Source organism: Sander lucioperca, chromosome 23, assembly GCF_008315115.2.
Source record: "Sander lucioperca isolate FBNREF2018 chromosome 23, SLUC_FBN_1.2, whole genome shotgun sequence".
Lineage (NCBI taxonomy): Eukaryota > Metazoa > Chordata > Actinopteri > Perciformes > Percidae > Sander > Sander lucioperca.
The window spans coordinates 14,313,185-14,329,636 of NC_050195.1; the positions used below are offsets into that span (position 1 = coordinate 14,313,185).

The 16,452-nt window shown below is 42.8% G+C and overlaps 1 protein-coding gene and 1 long non-coding RNA gene across 2 annotated transcripts in view; one reads left to right on the top strand and one right to left on the bottom strand.

Moving 5' to 3' along the window:
• The window catches only part of znf438 (zinc finger protein 438), a 71,287-nt gene that overhangs the window by 31,505 nt on the left and 23,330 nt on the right, over positions 1-16,452 (top strand). The window lies entirely within an intron of this gene.
• Positions 10,224-16,452, bottom strand: part of LOC118494347 — a 60,659-nt gene continuing 54,430 nt past the window's right edge. Inside the window, exon 2 of the long non-coding RNA XR_004896473.1 lies at positions 10,224-10,570. This is a non-coding gene — a long non-coding RNA (uncharacterized LOC118494347). The remainder of the gene's footprint in view (positions 10,571-16,452) is intronic.

Sequence of the window (16,452 nt, forward strand, 5' to 3'; positions counted from 1 at the left end):
GTGGAAAAACCAGGGCACAGCATGTTGACCCATTTAAAGTGTGATGAAATAAATATGAGTCAGTCAACTTGAGGAACATGCTTCTCCAACTCATATTTTCTGCATATCGAGGTTAACATGTGCTTCCCTTTCAAACGTCATCCCTTTATTTTTTTTCATCCACGACTCCTTCCCACTCACTTCCTTCCCACCCGAGACACCTGATCGACGGCTGAGTTATGTTATCTCGTCTGAGTCAGCGGAGCCTTCACATCAGTCATAAAACAAACAGGATCCAGATTCAACTAACATGTCTGTGTTGAGGCTGCGTTGACCCAGGAGCAGAGCTGGGCCAAGCCGGACTATATTTAGCCCAGCGTTGCTCAGGCTAATTGCCCTCCCAGGCCTAATCATTTCCAGGCTCTGCAGCTCACAAACGACTGGAGGGGAGGCCAAACACCCACTAACCTCATGTTAAAGAGATGTCGGCATCAATGGGGCTGTCAGAGCCCTCCACAGACAAGACAAATTAGCACAATATCCTTCCTCTTCGTATGCTATTAGATCTTCTATAAGCGGATTGGATTGGAGAGTTCAGTATTGCTGTCTGTCGTAGTGTATTAATTGAATATGTTTTCCTGCTACTGTATCAGTAATGACGAGAGTCTTGGCAGCATCCTCTACAGGCGACATTGGGAGGTTGTCTTCAGTTCATCTCTGCTTTTGAGCCCTACTTGAGCAATCCCTTGTGAATGATAAATCCCTCCACTGCTGCCTCCCACAGCCAGCTTAGCTCCTCAATGTGGGCCTAACCTGGGCTGGAAAGAGAAATACACCAGTGCCTCTGCACCCCTAAGCTCGCCCTAGCTGTAATGTGGCGTTGGTGGAAAAGTTAACTTTGTGTTATTTGGTTCTCACCACCCCCCTGCGCGAGTTCCTGTTGGTGTCGAGTTGCGCCGTTTCCTGTGTGGTTCCTGTCCCAGAGACTTGCCCAGGTTAAGCAGCGGGCACACGATGGCCCGGGTCAAGGGGGGAGGGCTTTGTGGTGAGGGCATGGTAGGATGAACAGGATGGGTTGCCTCTCTGCCTGATAATCAACCCCAAGCTTCCTTCCTGATCTAGTTCCCAAAAGGCATGCTGGGAAACCTGATGTTGTTCCAAATCCTTTTCTATTATGCACACCTGTAATGACACCAGGTGGACTGTCAATGATGACAACGATAATATCATACAATTGGCTATTACTGAAAAGGAGCACATCTGACAAATTGAAAGTAAAAACCTGATCAGTGCGGACTCTTCCAGGATGACAATGCCCCCCTCCACAGATCGGTAACAACAGATCAGAAGAGTCATGCAAACAGGCACGTTTTTAAATGTACTCCTGCCGTTTCTAATCTGTATGATCTGTCCTTAAAGCTAGTCAATATTCTCGTCTTCAGCATTATAAAGTTTCTCATTACTAACAGGTCAAGGGGCCCATGACCTCTACTTCAGGGTTCTTCAACGTTTTTTAGGCCAAAGCTTTAACTGAGACAGAAACGGAGCAGGGACCCCCTACCACATATTGTATAAAATTAAGTAGCATAATAAACTGGGCCTACCATAACGTGTGGGTGGGCTTAGACCTTTTTAGTGCATAGAATACTAAGCTATTAAATAATTGTTGCCATGATTTTATAAACCATGTGTTACTGTTAAAGAGCTCATATTTTGCTCATTTTCAGGTTCATAATTGTATTTAGAGGTTGTACCAGAATAGGTTTATGTGGTTTAATTTTCAGAAAACATCATGTTTTTGTTGTACTGCACATTGCTGCAGCTCCTCTTTTCACCCTGTGTGTTGAGCTCTCTGTTTTAGCTACAGAGTGAGACCTCTCACTTCTGTTCCATCTTTGTTGGAAGTCGCACATGCTCAGTAGCTAGGTAAGGACTACTAGCCAGTCAGAAGCAGAGTATGAGGGCGTGCCCTGACAGTACCTAGGTAAGGACTACTAGCCAGTCAGAAGCAGAGTATGAGGGCGTGCCCTGACAGTACCTAGGTAAGGACTACTAGCCAGTCAGAAGCAGAGTATGAGGGCGTGCCCTGACAGTACCTAGGTAAGGACTACTAGCCAGTCAGAAGCAGAGTATGAGGGCGTGCCCTGACAGTACCTAGGTAAGGACTACTAGCCAGTCAGAAGCAGAGTATGAGGGCGTGCCCTGACAGTACCTAGGTAAGGACTACTAGCCAGTCAGAAGCAGAGTATGAGGGCGTGCCATGCTAGCAGCTAGGCGAGCATTATAAGGTGTGTTCCAAAGTGACCACGTTTGTCTCTGAAGTAAAGGCTGGACTACAATAGAGCTGTTTGGAGCAGTTTGTGAACAGTGTTTTCTGTTGGAGATGGTAAGTCCCTTTGGGGAGGACTTTGGGCTTTTTCACTTTGTAAACCTATAACGTGCACAAAAAGATATATTATTATTATTATTATTATTATTACATGTCATTTAGCTGATGCTTTTATCCAAAGCGACTTACAATTAAGTGCTTTCAACTGTGAAGGTTCAAACTCCAGACAACAAGTAGTCAGTGCAAATACATTAGCTTTAAATAAGCAAAACTACAAAGAGACATATGAAAGTGCAGGTTCAAGAATTTTATTTTATTTTTTTACCCGAGGTGTAGTTGAGTAGAAGAGATGTGTTTTTAGCCTTCGGTGGAAGATGTGTAGGCTTTCGGCCGTCCTGATATTGATGGGGAGCTCGTTCCATCATTTGGGAGCCAGGACAGTGAACAGTCGGGATTTCGTTGAGTGATTAGTTCTCCCTCACTGTGAGGGGGCAGCAAGCAGTTTGGCTGATGCAGAGCGAAGTGGGCGGGTTGGGGTATATGGTTTGACCATGTCCTGGATGTAAGCTGGGGCTGATCTGTTCGTGGCCCTATCATATATAACACAATAAAGAAAAGGGAAAAAGCCAAAAAGCATAATATGAACACTTTAAAACTACATGTGGCACAGTGATACTTAGGATTAACTGTGTCTGTGGATGGCGACCTTAGTGCTTTCCTTACCTAGAGGCCAGTAAGCCTATCATCAATGTTTGTTATTTTTTAACAAAAAGGCTGGTTTATATTTGCTGATAATATGTTAGATTCATGTTAAGACATTTGAATTTTGTCCCCCCCTGGCAGTAACTCTAAGGACCCCTTGGGGCCCAGGACCCCCTATTGAAGATCTCTGCTCTACTTGAATACTGTCTCTGATAATGAGTGCAGCATTAAGTACCTCAAATTTGGAAACAATGTGGATCATGTCACAGAGATTCAGTGGTGGTGATCACAGGTTATTTTTAGGATTGTCTGGATGTTCAGTATGGGATTGTTTGCTTCTTCATGCTATTTTGTACGGTGGCCGACAGGGGCAGACGCCCTGCAACTTAAGAAAACACACGCAAATAGACAAAACACAAGCAAATTAAGAAAACAACTTCATTAATTTGACAACACATGTGCAGCATTCAGCAAACGCGCTGCAAATACACACAACACAACCAAATACATAAACACACTGCAAATACACACAACACAACCAAATACATAAACGCACTGCAAATACACACAACACAACCAAACAGATAAACGCACTGCAAATATGAAACGATGCAAAAAGAAAAGCACACCAACCCAGAAAACAAATACAACAAAAAAACGCTGCATCCAGATTACACAACGGAAGTTCTCCAGACCTCTAGAGGGAGCAGCTAGGGGAACAGCTGGATTTTCGACCTCACAGAGAGAGAGAGAGAGAGAGAGAGAGAGACTGCATAGACTGTAAATATTAAGTCTATGTTTGAGATCTGTTTTCTCTGGTTTGGTGGGTGTGTCTCGGCTCAGGTCAGCTGATACTCATCAGCAGAGACGTCTGTAAACTCGTGGTGATAAAACATTTAAAACTGCATCAGCTTTAACGTTGACGTTTGTTTAAGCCACATGAGAGGGTTTCATTTCGAGGTCCGAAATTACTGACGTGTAGGCCTCCTCAAGTGTAATATTGTGATTATACATAACGGTTACCAACAAAATAAGTGATCAATCTGTATTCATATTGTGGAGCAATTCGCTCTTGAAATACAAAAACCAGACAGGATTTCTAGTCCCTCCCTGTTAGTAAACCAGCCAATTTACCGTGGGATTTATCAAACTGAAGAAATCCCGCCCGCACATATAAACACAAAACTGCTTTGCTAACTCCAACGTGTTGTAAGTAAGACATCTGCTGAAAAAGTTATTGTATTCATTAGTATGATTGCCGTACTGTTTAGTTCACAAACATCCAACACACCAAAGTACGAAGACATAGGGACCAGACGCCAGCTTTTATTTTGAAGAGCCGAAGCTCGGGGACAGCACCAGCCGGGAGGGCATGAGATGCGAGCATAGACTATATATTAATAATATATTATGTTATTAATAATAATAATAATATGAATTTAATATCGGTTAATAACGGTCGAAAATCCAGCTGTTCCCCTAGCTGCTCCCTCTAGAGGTCTGGAGAACTTCCGTTGTGTAATCTGGATGCTGCGTTTTTTTTGTTGTATTTGTTTTCTGGGTTTGTGTGCTTTTCTTTTTGCATCGTTTCATATTTGCAGTGCGTTTATGTATTTGGTTGTGTTGTGTGTATTTGCAGCGCGTTTGCTGAATGCTGCACATGTGTTGTCAAATTAATGAAGTTGTTTTCTTAATTTGCTTGTGTTTTGTCTATTTGCGTGTGTTTTCTTAAGTTGCAGGGCGTCTGCCCCTGTCGGCCACCGTAATTTTGACTGCAAAAACCATGTATTGTCTAAAACAGTTTACTATTTACAAAGAATAACTGTGCATCAGTGCTATTTGTAAGTCTAATCCACAGAGAGTAAATCGATTAAGATATGAGTAATATGATATATATATATATATATATATATATATATATATATATATATATATATATATATATATATATAAATATATAAATATATATATTTTTTTAAGATTTTTGGTTTGGGCTTTTCTGCCTTTAATGTTTGACAGGACAGCTAGGTGAGGGGGAAGACATGCAGGAAATTGTCACAGGTCAGATTCGAACCCTGGACCTCTGCATCAAGGCATAAACCTCTCAGTATATGTGCGCCTGCTCTACCACTGACCCAACCTGGCCACAGTAATATGATATTTTTGAGAACCTTTTTTTTTTTTTGAGCCCAACTCAGACTAGAGCTACAACTGTCTGAGAACGCCCCATCATTTTTTAAACTTGTGTTGTTGAATAGACTCTAATTAGGCTCGACATAGAAGAGCCATCGGGAAGGTTGAAATCTGAGCTTGCCTCCTTTAAAAAAATCTACCTCCATATGTTGTAGCAGAAGTGGGGTTGCAGGCTGTATAGTCAAAAGGTGAGCTGTGAGCCAGAGGCAGAGAGAGAAAGAATAAGTGAACTGTGTTTGTCAGCTTTTTAAACCCTGAAATTGATTCTTCTTCTGCGCTCTTTATTCTAATGACAAGCTAAACCCCCCTCTCCTGTTTCCCTCTGTTATTAATAGAGCCTCTTATTCCCCTGCTCTGTCGTGCGCTGCTTTTGAAAATTAGCACTCATGATGAGTCTGTGCTCTCAGCAATCAATTTGCCACACTAAGTCCCTCCAAAAAGGTTACCTGCGGCAACTGAGCCCCGGTCACGTAACTTTGAATTCGCCTCTCCTGCCAGTTTCTATTCAGCTAGTTAAATAAATGGCGCTGTCTGGAGAGTCAGCTGAATGAAATGTCAAAATATTGATGTTGAATAGTTATGTGATTTCAGGGCGTTTTGTCACAGGCAGAGGAGCGGGGTTTGGTGCAGGTGGAGCGCAGGGATAAGGGGGTGTGTCAGCCCCAGGGCTACTTTAATGATATTAGTAGAGATCTGCTTATTTATGAGGCTGTAAGTTATTCATGCTCAGCACTCGCTATCCATCACCGCTAGGATGGCTTACTGCAGCCTGCAACAGTAACAGAGCGAAGTAGTGCTACCAGAGTACCCCATTAATCACACACTTTGATCATTCACAACTTTAATATCTAGACATTCGGATTATAATGCAGGATTAATATGCTGATGATTAGCCTGCCAGTCCAAAGGAACGTTTTTTTTTTTTTTTAATTCTTTCTTCGCTCACCTTTCTTCTTAGTTGTCCTCAGTATCTGAGGTGGAGGAATGCTGCCTGCTGTTTGTGGTGTAGCAGTTTCCTCTGACTTCACCTTCCACCACTCATACAGGCTCAGTATGCCTGAAAACCATCTAGTTTGTAAAATGAGTGCACCCATGTCTAAAGGTAAAAGGGTTTCTAGCTAAATGTCCAAAGTTGAATACGCTGCAAAAAGCCTGCCAGATTGCATCACGCTGCCTCCCCAATCTCAGCCTCTGTAGTTTCGAAGCAACGAATCGTACAAATAGGGATAAAGGTGCCCAGACACTCCAACAGGACTGCTTATCACATGGTCCCCCACACCTTTACGTAGGGTTGGGTGTTGGGCTTGTTTATGGCTAAGGCCATATGGTCAACATTAAATGATTTATTAAAAATGTAATAACAATAACTAATAAAAAATAACTTATTTCACCGCTAATTTTGCTGGTAAACGAAAAAGACAACCACTAGATGGGAAAGAGGGAAGAGAATTTTTACAAAAACTTTGAATGCAGCACGAGGCTGGCGAGTTTCAAGAGAACGCACCGTCTGTTTTTCAGACACGGCAGCTGCTGACTGTTGTACGTCCCGCTGTTGGAATCCTCTACGGTGAAATACAGACAAACTTTTACACCGTTTAGCTGTCAGCATGTTAACCATGTTTAATTCAGCTAACGGTAGGCTAACGTTACCTGCTGTCCAGTGTAGTGTTGACTAGCGCGACATGCGGCGATGTTTCTGTTGCCTCTAACGTCCGTTTCGGAACATCAGAGAGAAGTGCAGCCATTTAAGTGGCACCGAAATGAGGCACCGAAATCCACGTTGCTATTCGGTCTGGTAGATACCAGTCGTTGAGGCACCTGTGCCGTATTAGTATTAGTATATTACTACCTTTACGACGTCACAATTAGATGGGCTGTGTCCGTCACTTTCTGTATCTTTCCAAAACCGGCAATCTGACATCCACATTATAACATTTATCACGTTGCCCCTCTGTGAACACTTTCTAATCCTTATGAAGTAGTCAATGACACATCATATGAACTAGCTATTTTTGAGTATACCCTGACCCACACTTGTAGAGTCTCTCCTCAAAGACATGCATGGTGTTGCACTTTATCTGACATTAAATAACTTGAAACTTGGTTGTACATAGAAAAATTGACCCCAAGACGCTGTTTTGGCCAATCAAATATGTTTTTTAATCCTGTGCTACTTTTGGTGTACGTGCCCAGTAAAGAGATCCAGCTTAACAAGACATACTGCCCTGACCTGGGAAGACACCTCCCATGTTTTTACCAGCAAGGCCTTGACAGGCTAAGGACAAAAAATAGCATTAGAACTTTGACCTTCTAAACCCTCCCTGTGAAAAGTTTAAATGCCGAATGTTTCTCTGTGAGAACATTTTTTGAAATATATGTCATATTAAAAGCGTATTCTATTCAGAAAGAAATATGAATTTCTGAGATTCTGGTTATACAGAGGTCCCTTTGCAGAAATGCAAGAATGTACTTGCAACATGTTGCTGCACATTGATTGAATTAGATTATGTATTTCAGCTATTTTGCCTTCATTTTCTAGTCACATCTCAACTGGAGTAGAAACCAGACTGTTTACCCCTTCAGCATGTTCTGAGGAGACAAACACCATTAACAAACAGAAGGAAATCACATGTACAGGTCATAGAATGGGTTCAACCCTGTTTTGAAAAGGCATGGAAAAAAATTGTGGAATTTGTAATATTAAGGCTACAGAAGGTGAAAGTGATTGAAAAGAAATACATGTATTGTTCAGTCCTACTCATTGGCAGATAACTATTTGCTCATCCGGCTTCGGTCATGACATTTGACAACGCAAGAGTGGATTTGTTATTGAATTTTCTGACTGTGGAGCCCCGGTGATAATGACTTCATATTGTACCATAAAACACATCCATGGAATTGAAGCAGACACACACACACACACACACACACACACACACACACACACACACACACCATCTTATTGTGTGTGGTGTGCTCCTGTTGGTGACTGGGCAGGTCTGCGGTGTGTCTGGCAGGCTGCAGGGTCTCTGGGTTTCTCTGATAGCGCTTGTTCCTTTGAAACATGCTGTGGATAACGACACCAGCCTCGTCCAGAGTCTGATCTCAGGCCAGCACGAAACCATCCAGTGTTTCAGCTGCCAGGAACCGGGCAGAATAAAGATATACCCGTGGTTGATTGGTTGAGCACATCATCAGACGTGTAACACGGGTTTGATAGCTGATAGCACCAGTCCTCCCTGCTCGGGCTCTTTGCTGGCACACAACGATGCCTGGATGCACCCTCGGAGAATGAGCCCACCCCTCTTGTCTCCCTCGTCTCCCCTTGATCTGCCTCAACTGGCTGCTCTCCCCCCACAGTTCCCCTCTGTTCTTTCTGTGCCTCTCCCCCTCCAAATCCGTCTTTCTTCTTTGCCTTCTCCCCTCCCAGTTCCTCGTCAGATCCACAGGGCCAGATTTTTATCGCTTTTCTGCAAGTCCTGCAAGGGGAACCTTGAGGGTCTCAGTGGGATCAATTTAAAAGGGAAGCTCTTGTCTCTCCTCCTCTCCTTGGCCCTCTCGGCTGATTGGGTCCGCTCGCCAGGAACTTGCAGGCTTTTGATCTCAACCACCCCCCTCACCGCACCCACCAACCCCTGCTCGAAGTTTTTGTCGGAGCTGTTCCACTTTCTGAGAAATGTGGGCCCCATCCCCTTTCTCTGCACCTGTGAGAGCAAAAAGTTTTGTAAATCCACTGGGTGGTACTAACAATCTATGGCGTGATTGACTTCTCTTTGAAGATGTGAGAGCGATCCGTCTCTTCAGGTGGAGGTACACCGAAGAGGACTCGTGGTCCTCGGGCCGCTTGCTTGAACAGCTGGTGAATTATGCATCGCAGCTCCCAGCAACTTCTCACCAGTGTGGGGAACGGCTCTCTCTGTTACAAAGGGTAGAAAGGTACAAGGTGGTGCCTGGGAGCGTTCCCATGCTGAGCTGTGTTGAAGTCGCTCCCTCTTTTTGTACCACATGAAGGAACAGTGACCCTGCAGCAAGAGGGACTACATCAGACTAAAATAACCAACCAGGGAGTGCTGTGTCCAGGCTTTTTATGTTTTTGTTGGAAACCTAAAGCACTGCTAAAGGATAATCCAGGATTATGACAACATGGGTCGTATTTTTGGCCATCATTCCAATGGTTATGAAGACATTGTACTTAGCCTCCGTCGAGGTTCCAAGCGAGCTGAGGCGATACCAACAGGGGACGTGAAAACCTGCAGACTCCTTATTGGTTGGAGAGAATCGTCACTAATCACTTTGCTAGCGACAGACGGGGGGGGGGGGGGGGGTCCTGAACAAACCCGCCATTTTTAAATAGTTTAGCCAGCGGTGTTTTTTTGCTGCCTCCAGCTTCTTTAGAAACTAAATGTGTCTTCTGGCAAACAGCCACATGCTGAGAATCAAAAACAACACACATTCCATGTTCTATGTGCGTGTCGCGTTAGGCAGTTTCCTGCGGCGTTGCTATGACGACCAGCCACGCTCGCCTCACGCATGAGGTGGTGCTAAATCTGCAATGGAAGATGGCGGACGGGGCACCGCGGCCGAGCCGAGCTGGTACTAGCAGTGGGTAAGCGCCATAACTATCAAGTTATACCTGTCGTTATCCTTAGTAATGATGGCCAAACTCATTAAACATAAGACCCATGTTGCAATAAAACATGAATATTCAAGCTTAGCTCACTGTCTGCAGCAACAAATGAAATTTCTTTAGCATATGATTTTGTTACACTTGTTGTGTATTAGAAAGTTTTTTCTGTGGAGTGGGCAGTAGAAACACTCTGGTCACAGTGGTCAGTGTTTGGACAGGAGCCAGGCCCTGCCCCCTCCCTCTCCTCTGTCTCCTGCCAGGTCACTGAAGGTGAAACAGGAGTTTTTCTTGTCCCACCTCACTGACCTCTCGTCTCTTAAGAAAACTCCAGTCACGACTCCAGGATTAAAATTCTTGGTACATTTAGCCAAACCTAGCCACAGGTTCCTGTGCTCTTGTTTATTTTCAGGCCATATCAAAAGAACATCACCTTATTTCTCGCCAGCTGGATGGAATAACCTTTCTCCGCCGCTGAGCTGCCTCAGAGAGGACCTGGAAGTTTGAGGTGGTTCGTAAAGCAAAGCACCCCTTATTTTCAGGGCTCTTGGGTCCCTCGGTGATGACATCATCGGTGTAGTTGTGCACTAATTGAGGTTTAATGCTAGAGTAGAGAGAGCAGGGCTGTAATTTTCCCGCCCCGGCCTAGAATAGAGACGACAGCTTTTCATGTGGTCCGGGCTAATTTAGGTTGCAGTTCTGCAGCTGTGGGACACCTCACACTTTTGTCCTTCTCATTCTGCCTAGAGATGAAAAAAATATATATATGGAGCTTGTTTATAAAATAATGTAAAGGCTTTTGGCCATGCCCAGATTAAGACATCCAGTAGAACTGATAGAATGAAGCATAAGTCAATAAACTGTTGCTAAGATATTAGAAGACTTTTTTACTACAAAACACTGACATGGAAATTGGACTTTAAAAAGGTTTTGGTAATATTCTTTCCAGTGCCTGTTGCAAAACCACCAATGTTCTTAAGTAAGCCTCAAAGAAATAAATCTATCCCAACGACCTCTGCCTAAAAACTGCACTCATTCTGAATGTAAAGCAGCACAATGGGGTTTACATAGGCCTATGTAGGTGGAGGAGGAGGAGCATGAGGAACACGCAGCTGCAATATGCAGAATGGCATTCTGTATGTCATTATGATTGTATGTCCACAGAGCCTGGGCGTAATGACATTCATCCTCCCATCAGGGCAAACAAACATGCACGCATGCACACCGACACAAACACAGAGCTGTACCTGCTCTTTATCCCATGCGCCATATCAGGGCCGGTGTAAACATCAGGCCGTTTGAAGTGGAAAGCCGTAATCACAAGTGTAATCATTGACATTGCTGGGTGGTTACTGGACTGAGAGAGGAGGGGCAGGAGAGGCTGGGGATACCATCAAGGCCTGCAGAGACACCTGATAGCAGCAGGAGACCAGACAAGCCTTTCAGAAGACTAAAAGACTGTAACAGTTATGTTCTGTCTCTAGGGATGAACTAGAGAACAGCTTGATGTTACTTCTTTTTCTTTTACTTTGGAAAGAAATACTAGAGCATCAGGTAACTGCTAATACTGAAACCAGTCTCATGCAAGTTTCCTTTGTTGATACACTAAATGTTAAGGTAGGACTGGGTGATACGGAGAAAATCAAATATCACAATATTTTTGACCAAATACCTCGATAACGATATTGCAGCGATATGTAGGGTTGACTATTGGCGCTTTCACAAAATATTTACACAATGAGATTTGTGATAAATAATCATCAGGAATGTGGATATAATGCCTAAGTGGGTAAAGGCAAATAATAGAACAGCTAGAACAGTCTGAACTTTACTGTAATGTAGCCTGTAAAACCAGGAAAAGACAACACTTGTCATATTACGATATCCAAAATCTATTCAAGATGATTTCTAGATATCTCATATCCCGATATCGATTTATATTGATATATTGCCCAGCTATCTCTCTCTCTCTCTATATATATATATTTATATATATATATATATATAAACATTTTTTAAAGATTATTGTTTGGGGCATTTTCGGCATTTATTTATTTTGACAGGACAGCTGAAGACATGAAAGGGGAGAGAGGGGGGGAATGACACGCAGCAAAGGGCCGCAGGTCGGAGTCGAACCCGGGCCCGCTGCGTCGAGGAGTAAACCTCTATATGTACCTCTACCAACTGAGCTATCTGGGCGCCCACCCAGCCTGATATTAAGGTGTTAATAAACTGTCAAATGAATGGAACTTCACTTTGTGGGAGGACGAAAGAGGCACTTAAGTCGTAGAAAACGTTTTAACCTAACAGCGATCTGCCAGAGAGAGAGAGAGGGAGAGCTGTAAAATCCTGTATTACAAAAGGCTGCGCAGTCTTACGGCGTTCTTGGCCTGTAAATTCAGAATTTGCAGTGATGCAGTACAGTACAATTTTGAGGTACTTGTACTTTACTTGAATATTTCAGTTTCATGCTGCGTTATACTTCTACTCCACTACATCTTAGAGGGAAATATTGTTTCGACAACTTTAGTTACTACACCTAAGCTACCCAGCAGTACATAAAGTAGTAGCTCCACCTTTACCAGCTGCAACATTATAAGTGATGAACATAATGCATCAATAATTATAATCCAATAATAAATGTTATTCTGAAATGGGTCATTCTGCATAATGAGTACTTTGCTAATATTTTTGTACTTTTTGAGTACAATTTTTAAAAGCAGGACTTTTAAGACAGCAGTGTTTCCACTATAACTGTACAAGCCTGGTAGCCCGCCACTGGCCAACGGGAACCACTGCCAGGCCAGAAAAAAAAATTTTAATGCCAAAAATAACGCCAAATATCCATTGTGTTGTCCTACATTCATTCAGTGTCGCACTGCCGTGAGTCCATGAACGAGGCAACTGTCTGTGGTTAGTTCACAGCAGGACAGTCGAGTGTGTTATCTAAACTGCTAGTCAGTTGAACAGGTGAAGTGAAGATAACGTTGTCTGCAGCCTAACAGGCATGGTAATGAACGACCCACTAACATGCCAACGGACTCATTGTTTTTTCCTGGGTTGGACCAGGGAATATTCGGTTAAAACAGTTGGATGATGCTGCTTTGCCCTGATTGTTCTCTGTGGAGTTTGCTGGAAGTGATGTAATGAAGCGTTTTATGTGGAGTGAGCACTGCGCCGGACCCCAGCCCCGTCCGCCACTTTTAGGAGAAAGTAAGTAAAATATCGGAGTACTCTGTCCACCACTGAGAGTTTGTTAGTTTGAAAGCAGGTTCCATTAGACACTGACACACACGTGTCATGACATATACCTTAGTAACATGCTAAATTGAATTACATTTTGAAAATAACAAAGTACATGGTACTGGTAGTAGAGGTATTTGTGTTTTCGTCATTTAAACCACAGAATTGTCTAATGTGCAAACTCTTGTAGCTAAGCCCAGTATCATCTGCTGAGTAATGTGGCGAAACAGTGCACAGTGGCACATGTACAAACTCAAACAGAAGCTGTTTGGCAGCAGGATGCTGTGCTCAGCCCTCATATGGAGAAGTTTGTCAGTGAAAATGAAAGTAAGCAGTAGATGTCACTGTACATTGTGTATCACTGCCTCTGTAATGTACAGTGGCCTCAGGGTGTGATTTGGAAATGAAAGAGCGTTTTGTGATTAACTCTCAGCACGTGCACGCACGCATACACACACGCACACACACACACAGAGATCCCATTGTACCAGGTCTAGCTGGCCTCTGTCTGGGCCAAAGCCTGTTAACTCCAATTCAGAGCATAGAGACTGGTAATGAGCACTGTCAGAGTTGACATAACAACCTCCCGCTCTGGGGCTGAACACTAGAGAGAGAGAGAGAGAGAGAGAGATTGCTATCAGTCTAGCCCTGGACTTTTAGATTTAAATAAAAGATTCTGATGTCATGTCACATTGTCAACATGGTACGTGGATACATGAAGCAGATCATAGGCTAGTGGGTCATATGTCTAATGCTTTTTGAAAACTTGAGGCTTTCTTCTTCATAAAATGTGTCGGACATCATCACATTTTTGTATACATTTTTATTCATTTACTTTAGTTAAGCTACAGGACAGCGTCTTTCAAAACCTTTCATGACCTGTGCAAAAGAAAAAAAAAAAAAGGTAATGCGTCTCTGTCCCCAGCACATTTCAAACCAAACTGATGCCCATGCCCCTCATACCTCAAATTAATTACACTTTACTTTGAAGCTTAGTACTTAAGCATCACCGGTTTTCAAGTATTAGTAATTAAGTCTTATTTCAGTGCAGTTTGGTTTCTGACTTTGCAGGGTTCAACATACAGGAGTTGAAAATAATACAGTTGCCCTCAATGTGATTTTAAATATTTAAATAGAAGTTGTGTGTATGTGCATAACTTAAGAATAATTGTAATTATTGTACACCCTAATTCACCTTGAATACATTGTTGTTGTGCCATGAATACTAGAGATAGATGAATGAATACAGTTAGCCTCCATCTGGGGAGCATGGACTACCGAGCGACGTCGTTATGACATTTAGGCTAAACAAACGTTAGGTGTTCTGTGCAGTTGTACTCAAGGTTAATATCCAGAACAGTTAGTTCCTTCACAATAAGCATTTTTGTATGTGTCCCCATCCCGGCTCATTAGAATCAACTTGTTCAGAGTGGATGACTTGCTGTGTTGTCTGATTTGAGTTCAGGCAGCTCGCGCATTCCAGCGTGGCGTGTTCTGGAGACTCGCGTTTCTCAATAATTTATCCAGACAACTAGAATGAATATGCACTAAAAATTCCTTTCTTGTGCTCTTTCTCTCTAAGTTTGTGCATGCCAGTGTGTGCTGAAATGTGTGTGCATGTGAGCAAAAGTGTTGCTGTGTGTTTGCAGCTCTTTTCGGCCTGAAACAAAGGAGGTGTCAAAGTGAATTAGGCCCCCTACGACTGAACGCCCAGAGAGCTTAGAGATGCACCACAGGTTCTGCTGAGTCGCACATGAGCCGCGGTGTCTACCCCTTCCCCCCCCCCCCCCCTTTGCCCCCCTGCACTCACCCCCTCTCCACTCCTGAGTTGCTCTAACAAGGTTGTTGGAAGAGGATAAGGCGTGTTAAATGAATAATTTACACAGAAGAGCGCTCCTTATTTATTTAATACAGCTGGATCTGACTGAATGGGCAGCCTGCGTCCCCAACTGCCAAGACACCGGCTAAACGAGCGCTCGCTCGGCTTAATGGAGGGCCAAAGCGACAGGCATTTAGAGAGAGCGAGGGGGTGCATCAGAGACGTTGTAGAGAGTGTGTGTGTGTGTGTGTGTGTGTGTGTGTGTGTGTGTGTGCGTGTGCGTGTGCGCTTGTGAAACAGGCCATGCAGAGCCATGCTAGTATGTGAATATCTTGTCGCTGCTGTATGTACTTTGTCTTCGCACCATATTTTTTTTGTTTTTTTAAATGCTTCCAGGAATTTACAGAACACTGCTCCACTCTGACGAATGCATAGAAAACACATTTTATAGACGCCATATTTTTCGGTGCTAGTTTATGGAGCCCCAAATTGGTCAATATTGAATAGACTTTTAATCATATTTAAATTATTAATGATAATTATGTCATTAACTATATTTATACATAAAGTTAAATATATTGAAAAACCAATAAATTATGACATAATTTGATAAATTATTAAAATATATATATTGTTATGAAACTTAATTCATTATTTTTATCACAATGTCTTCTGTTCCTTTTCATTTCAAATTGTCCCTTTTTATAATAGTATTTTTCACGATGATGTTCATATGTCACTTTTCATGATATTGGAGTTGTCACCAGTGCCCCCCCACACACACACACACACACACACACACACACACCTTTCAGCCAATCACATTAGCCCTCAGCCTCCCAGCAGGCTAACCAACTGCCAGCAAGCTAGCTAGATCCATGTGGCTAAGAGCAAAGAGAAAGAGAGAAAGTTTAGTGTGTTTTTGCTTTTCACAGTTGTGTGCTTTTCAAAGAGAAATTGCTAAGAATTACAACGCTGCTGAGGTAACACTGAACTAACCAGCTAGCTGCTGCTAACACTAGCGCTTCGCTTAATGCTGAGTAATAATCCATGCACAAGCCCGGCCTGCTTGTTAGCTTGCTTGCTAGCTAGGTAGCATGTGTAGCCCTGTTAAGATAAGTAAAAGGAGAGGTTAGGTATGTTATTGTAACTGTGTACTACTGTGTTTATAACCAGCAGCAGCCTTTAGTTGGTAGATGCAGCATTACTTTGGCTAGTTGTTGCTGTAGCTAACAGGAGCTAACTAGCTACATTTGGTAACGGAGGCTAAAAGGTGACAAGTCCACTGATATGAAAAGGGACTTTTGAAAAGGAATGTTTTGAAATGAACATGTCTATAATGAAATACATATTAGTATATCATGTTTCATAATAATTACTTTAGTTTCTAGATTAGTTTATTTTTTTGGATTTTGTGTTTTGACTTTTATTATTTATTTCACCCTGTCTTGTTTATTTATTGAACACGTTAGGGCTCCATACTAATGGCATAGCAAAAGTGTGATTGCTGTGGGTTTTCTCTATTTTGTACACGTTATCTTAAAGGTTTGTGTTTGATGTCTT